The sequence below is a fragment of the Poecilia reticulata genome, linkage group LG12 (genome assembly GCF_000633615.1).
Source record: "Poecilia reticulata strain Guanapo linkage group LG12, Guppy_female_1.0+MT, whole genome shotgun sequence".
Lineage (NCBI taxonomy): Eukaryota > Metazoa > Chordata > Actinopteri > Cyprinodontiformes > Poeciliidae > Poecilia > Poecilia reticulata.
The window spans coordinates 10,782,698-10,789,503 of record NC_024342.1 but is presented as its reverse complement, the minus strand read 5'-3'; the positions used below and the strand labels follow the sequence as shown (position 1 = coordinate 10,789,503).

Below are 6,806 nucleotides of genomic sequence, written 5' to 3'. Positions count from 1 at the left end.
ATCTGGTCAGGATGCCTCCTGGACGCCTCCCTGGTGAGGTGTTCCGGGCACGTCCCACCGGGAGGAGGCCCCTGGGAAGACCCAGGGGCCATGTTTCTCGGCTGGCCTAGGAACGCCTTGGGATTCCCCCAGAGGAGCTAGAAGAAGTGGCTGGGGAGAGGGAAGTCTGGGCCTCCCTTCTGAAGCTGCTGCCCCCACGACCCGATCCCGGATAAGCGGAAGAAGATGGATGGATGGATGGAAAATTCAGCAGGGAAACCGACCCAGTTGCTAGAAGAAATAAATTATTTTTCAAGATGTTTGTACCAAATTGTATTCTGAGGAAAATAATGCTTTTAATTAATAAAATAATGAAAATTAACTTTTTTAAACAATATCGATCTACCGCATTTGACAGATGAACAAATTGATATGCTTGAAGCTCCAAAAGAATGAACCAATGCAATACACCTTTTGCCAAACAATAAAGCACCAAGACCGGACTTTTTTCCAGCTGAATTTTATAAACATTTTTGGGATATGCTTAATCCAATATCTCAAATGAATACAAGAAATAAAAGAAAATGGTATTACTCCCCAAAATTTAAATACAGCTGCTATTACAATTCTTCTTAAACCTGGCAAAGAGCCTATGGTCACTTCTAGCTATTGTCCTCTCTCAGATAAGAAAATTATCACTAAGGCATTAACAATCACAATTGAGAAAGTCATCTCATCCTTCATTCATCCAGATCAAACTGGTTTCATTAAAAATAGACACTCCTCATATAATATACAGAGATTGTTGAACTTGATGGTTGGTTTTAACAAATAAACAAGACTCAGCCATTGTAAATTTGGATGCTGAAAAAGCGTTTAATAAAGTGAATTGATCATTTTTGTTTTCAATATTAAGAAGGTCTAGATTTGGAGATTCTTTTAGTAACTGGATTAAGTTATTCTATACATCATCAGCAGTGACTGTTACTACCAACAATATCATTTCAAAGAATTTCATCTTACAAGAGGCAGAAGGCAGGGTTGCCCACTTTCTCCATCCTTGTTTTCCATTTTCATTGAACCCATTGCAGCAGCAATTCGTCAAAAGTCTCATATTAAAGGTATTCCAATTAACGCAACAGAACATAATTTTTTTTATATGCTGACAATATCTTATTACTACTGCAGGATCCATATTCTTCAATGATTGAAACAATCAGAATGATTAATCAATTCTCAAAAATATCTAATTACTCAATAAATTAGAATAAATCTGCACTTCTTTAAATAATTTTAAATGGGATGAGACAATCCAAACTACACCAAGGTATTTTACATACCTTGGGATTAAATTATCTTCTAAATTGTTAGATTTGTTTAATCTTAATTTCATACCACTTCAATACATCAATACAAAACAATTTGAAACAATAGATAAATCTACCACTTTCTACTTGCAGGTAGAATAGCGACAATTAAAATGAAAATACTTCTCCAAATTAACTATCTATTTTCTGTAACCCATCCAACCAACTAAAGAATGGTTTACATCTTTAGATAGTATAATCTCCAAATTTTATTGGAAAAACAAGCTACCAACAATACAGTTATCAACTTTACAAAAGTCAAAACAATATGGAGGGCTATATGCACCAAATTTTTATTATTATTTAGCCAATCAGCTACACTACATAATTCACCCTTGTGCGTGCGAGGACTGAGGCAAATGATACAAGTGATAAGGGTGTGGGGTCGGCTGGACCGCATTAGTAAACACAAGGGTTAAGTGGACCCAAAACCACCAACACAATGATTTAAATGAATTCGAACAACCATTTTGTGGGAAAATGCAACTATCGGATTTACCGTTCATTAGACAACCGATTAAGAAACATGGTTGCATTAAATCACCAACTATTAAAGCTACTCTTTCAGTTTGGTGGAAATTCAATGATATCAACTCAAATTTTACCACCTCAAAATACACACCACTTTGGAACAATCCAGATCTTATGATAAATAGAAAAAAAAAACTTTTTTTTTACCTCTAAAGGCATTACACATTTTGAACATATTTTTAGATGTAATAAATTCCTCTCATTTTCAGAATTAACTAAACAATATAAACTTAATGATACTCAATTTTTAGAATATCTTCAAAAAAAATTTCTTATGCAAAGTAAATCTGACCTGGAACAACTCATTATAGAACCTAATATACAAATTATTTAAAATTGCATCTAGAAAGAAAACTCAATTGATCTACAGAATGTTAAATAGGATTGATTCAACAATATCCATACCTACTTTAAAATCGCAAATACATCTGAATATAAACCCAGACTGTGAATCCTGGATTAAAATTTGCAATAATTTCTTGTATATGACAGCAACAAAAAAACGCTACGCTCCAGCTCATTCAATATAAAATACTTCACAGAATCCACTACCCAACTCAAAGAATGCATAAAATGGGTTTGGCTCAGACTGAATTGTGCAGAAATTGTTCACAAAATACCCCTGATACATACTTTCATGCTTTATGGTTATGCATACCTGGTCAACAATTACCGTACAAGAAATTACATTCCTTTCCAGTAGGTTTGGCTGTCTCATTCCATTATCACCTTCTCTTTGTTAATTGGGAGACACCACCAACTTCATTAATAATGTTCCAAATACTAAACAACTACTCATAGCTGTAACCATTGCTAAGAAAACAATTCTTATGAACTGGAAAACAAGGACCGCCATCAGTGTGACAAATTCAAAAAATTTACTCTTTGAAAACATTTCAATGGAAAATAAAATAGATTTTATATGATTCTCATTTTAAATAGCGTCATTTATGTATAATGATCATTGTCTTCGCCCTGCTTTGTTTTTCCTTCCGTTTCCTTTTTTCGGCATCCTTTCTCCATTCTCATTTCATGTAGTTCCTGTATGCAAGATAACAAATTCCACTCAGTAGAATTAATTTATCAATTCCATTAATTGATCCGTCATATGTATATAATTACCTGTTGTTCATAATTCATTGATGTGTTCTTATTATTGATGTGCAGTAAAATGCTAAGAAAGCAGTTGTGTAGGACTAAAGCAGACAAACAACTTTGTTTCCCTGATTTTTTTCTGTTAAAAAGTTATTGGTATTCTGTTAAAAGTTAAATGTTTGTTCAAACACTAAATATCTGGGTCACTATATCACAGACTAGCTCTGTGTCGATGATGACATTTATCGACAGTGTGTGCACTGATGAGGTAAAAATAAGTTTGTTCAAAGCTTACTGTACATCCTTGTATGCAGCTCCGTTGTGGTGTAAGTGTAAAAAAGCTAGCATGCAGAAGCTTAAGGTTGCTTATGACTCCCTGAGAATTCTGCAACTCAGGTTCAGTAGTTCAAGTGAGATGTTTTGTAATGCACATGTCAGAACATTCCAGGCACTCATGAGAAATGTGTAAGTTTGTAAGTTTATGTGTCATCCATAAACAGTCTTATAATGTTTTCACATCCTTCTGTCAGTGCACTAAGATACCAGTCAGCTCTGTGAAAACATTGGTATGCAAGTCTTTCATAAGATTTTATTTTTTATTTTATATGCGTTGTGTATTATGTCTTTGTGGACCATGAGTCTGTTGAATAAAGCAATCAGTTATTGCTAGTATTAATATTTTTGTTGCTGTTTTTGTTTTTGTTGGTTTGTTTGTTTGTGTTATGTTTGTTTTTTATTGCTCTACATACTGATAATGTCATTCATATTGCCATTTTCTCTTTTTCTTTTTTGTTAGTTCCATGATTTTATTTTCCTTTCATTAATGTAATGTATCACACCATATGTCTTCTATTTTGATATTAAATAAAGTAAAAAGAGAAAAGAAAAAATTAATAGTTATACACCAGACATGGAAAGCTGGGATGCATTCCATGCCATGATGGAAACTCCCAGGCACACGTACATTGTCGGCCCAAGGCATAAGCAAACTAAGCAGCCACTTATATGGAATCCAGATTTTTGCACAGCTTTTGGCTTTTAAAGACTATGGTCTTAAACATTTGATCAGGTGAAAAAATCATGTTTGAGTGTAAATGCAATTTTCAGAAAATTCCCTGCTCAAAAGTTCTTGTCTCTTGCACTGATTATTTCCTTTAACATTGTGAAGCTCTACTTAGAACCTTCTTCAGATCCAATAGTGCAAAATGCAAATTCTTGCAATTTTTGACTGGTCTTAAGATTTTGATCAGGAGTGTATATATATATATATATATTTGTCGTCTCCTTGCACACACACACACACACACACACACACAGAGAGAGAGAGAGAGAGAGAGAGAGAGAGAGAGAGAGAGAGAGAGAGAGAGAGAGATAACGACTTCCAGATGGAGCAAGACGTCTGCAAGAGGAAACGCAGCGGTATTTATATCACTAACCTGGATATGAGAGCAAGGGAGAGAGTTGAACAAAACATCTTTGAGTCTGTATTTCCTCAAACAATTTTTAAAGCACGTACTAATTTGTATTCTTAAGATTTTTTTCTTTCGCAATGTCACAATTGTTATTTTACAATTAGTCGTCATCGGTGTCTCCGCCTGTCTTGTCCTCGAGAGATTTCACATACAAGTACGTCCAAACTTGTGAGAGAAACTTAAAACTTACCGGAAACGTTTAAGTCTGGGCTTATTTATCCTTGAGCTTGTGTCAATGATCGCGATCTACCCAGCAGCCAAATAAAGACGATGCACATCAGCTCCAAGCCGCAGCCTGGAAGTTTGCAGCCCTGGAAGTTTGCAGCCCTGGAAGTTTGCAGCCCTGGAAGTTTGCAGCCCTGGAAGTTTGCAGCCCTGGAAGTTTGCAGCGCTGTTTTCAGACTCTGAGAGAATCTGAGAGAATCACTCGTGTGACGTCACGAAAGAGAAAGCTCAGGCTTTCTCTATCTTATCTTTCCCATATCTTCCAGTCTGTTGAGTTGAAATCTATGATTCAGTAATTAAAAAATTATTCAATACATGAACAACAAATTATTAATTCACAAGGATGATTCATTTGTCTGTCTTAAGGCCCACTTACATATAGATGAAGTTAGAAACGAAAAAAATATATGCATTTTTCTGTAATCCAAAAATGGCTTTGAACTGAAGCCCTAATTTCAATGTAGAAGCTAAATATATCTTTACCTAATTCAGTCAATGGGTGAGTCAATCATCACTGACATGTTCAGTCATACGAGTCAGTGGTGATGTCATATCCTGATGAAATCATATTATGAATATGATTTTATCCTATTTCCATTTATGTTTAGTCCAAGCGAAATTACCTTGTCGAACGGTGCTTCCTGTAAGAATATATAATTTCGTAAAGTGCACAAAAAATCTATTAAATAATGTAGGAATGCATACATTGAAACTTAAAGTAACTTTTATTTGATTATAATCTTATTTCATTCTGTTTTGCTTTTGATGTTTCAATAATGTGTGGAAAATACATACTCATTTTATTGTCATTGCACAAAGACATTGAAATTGGCAACAAAATGTCACCACCTTTCCACCGGAGCACACAGAAAAATCAATGTGCCTATAAATATATAAATAAATACGTATGTAATTTAGGATTTTCAAACAGTCTTAGAAGGGGGTATGTTGGTGTTGACCAATCTGATGGACAATGGGAGGTAACTAGTTCTTAGTCTAGCTGTTCTACAGCAGATTATGTGAAATCTCCTGCCAGATTCCAACCGGATGAACAGACCATGGAGAGGATGGGTGTAATCAGAGAGGATCTGGTTTGCTCTGGCTAAGCAGCATCTGTGTGCAATGCAGCATCTGGATAGGGGGGAGTGGTGGTCAGCAGGCTCTCAATGATTCCTCTGTAGAAGGTGGGAGGTGGGAAGGTAACCTTTATCATTTGTCACAGAAAGTGCAGGCGCTGCTGTGCTTTCTTCACCAGGGAAGTGATGTGAGGTGTCCAACCAAGGTTGTGTTATGTGCACCCCCAGGAACTTGGTGCTGCAGACGATCTTCATTCTCCACTGTTTTATTCAGGCTGTTTATGTACACTGCTCAAAAAAATAAAGGAAACACTTAAGTGTTCACTTAAGTGTTTAAGTGTTCCCTTTGTTTTTTGAGCAGTGTATATTTCTGTTAGGGACTGAGGCTCCCTGTGGTGGCGGTGGTGACCCCTGGTGGCAGTGTCAAAGACATCTTTTTTCTTGTATGCTATGTTTTTGTAGTTTTAGGGTGAGCCCTTTTTCTTCACAGCTTTCCCCACTGGTAAGCCTCAGTCTCTCTTGATATTAATATTTTTCTTTTACTTCAGCCAACTTTATGGTTAGGAACTGTACTAATAAACTCTTTTTTAACATCTTGTTTTAGAATATTGCAAATCAAAATAAGGAAATGTTTTTAAATGTTTGACTTGTCTGGCCTTCCCATAAATTTTTGTAGTACTTTTGAATTTTGTCTGATTGCAGTAGAAAGTAGCTGTGTGTAGGCCTGCCACCATAACAAATTTTGCTTAGCTATTGTCTCAAAATTATTGCGATAAACAATATTGTTTGAAGAACTTTTTACACCGATTTAATGGAAATTACATAATAATGCAAGCAATATCCTGCTAAAAATAGATACCCAGATAGCACAGAATGATTGAAACAACATTGAATCAATGTCAGCCAGAAACATTGAATCAACGTTGAACGCTGACATTGTGACATGTGGTTCTGCACGCATATTTTGGTTGATTTCATATTGAATGAAAGCTAAGGATTTATGTACATTTTTAGGTCTGATAGGTCTACATAACATACCACTAAAAGTTTCTTCACTGGTG

General features: G+C 35.5%; 1 protein-coding gene and 1 long non-coding RNA gene across 4 annotated transcripts in view; one reads left to right on the top strand and one right to left on the bottom strand.

The window, feature by feature from the left end:
• LOC103473513 (multiple epidermal growth factor-like domains protein 10) overlaps nt 1–5,296 on the bottom strand; it is a 148,212-nt gene extending 142,916 nt beyond the window's left edge. For all 3 annotated transcript variants that reach the window (XM_008423817.2, XM_008423815.2, XM_008423814.2), the window contains exons 1-2: nt 5,153–5,296; nt 4,635–4,951 (exon numbers count right to left, since the gene is read on the bottom strand). The gene's annotated coding sequence lies outside the window, so the exon portion shown is untranslated. The remainder of the gene's footprint in view (nt 1–4,634; nt 4,952–5,152) is intronic.
• The window catches only part of LOC103473512 (uncharacterized), a 75,982-nt gene continuing 73,517 nt past the window's right edge, over nt 4,342–6,806 (top strand). The window contains exon 1 of the long non-coding RNA XR_535029.1: nt 4,342–4,391. This is a non-coding gene — a long non-coding RNA (uncharacterized LOC103473512). The remainder of the gene's footprint in view (nt 4,392–6,806) is intronic.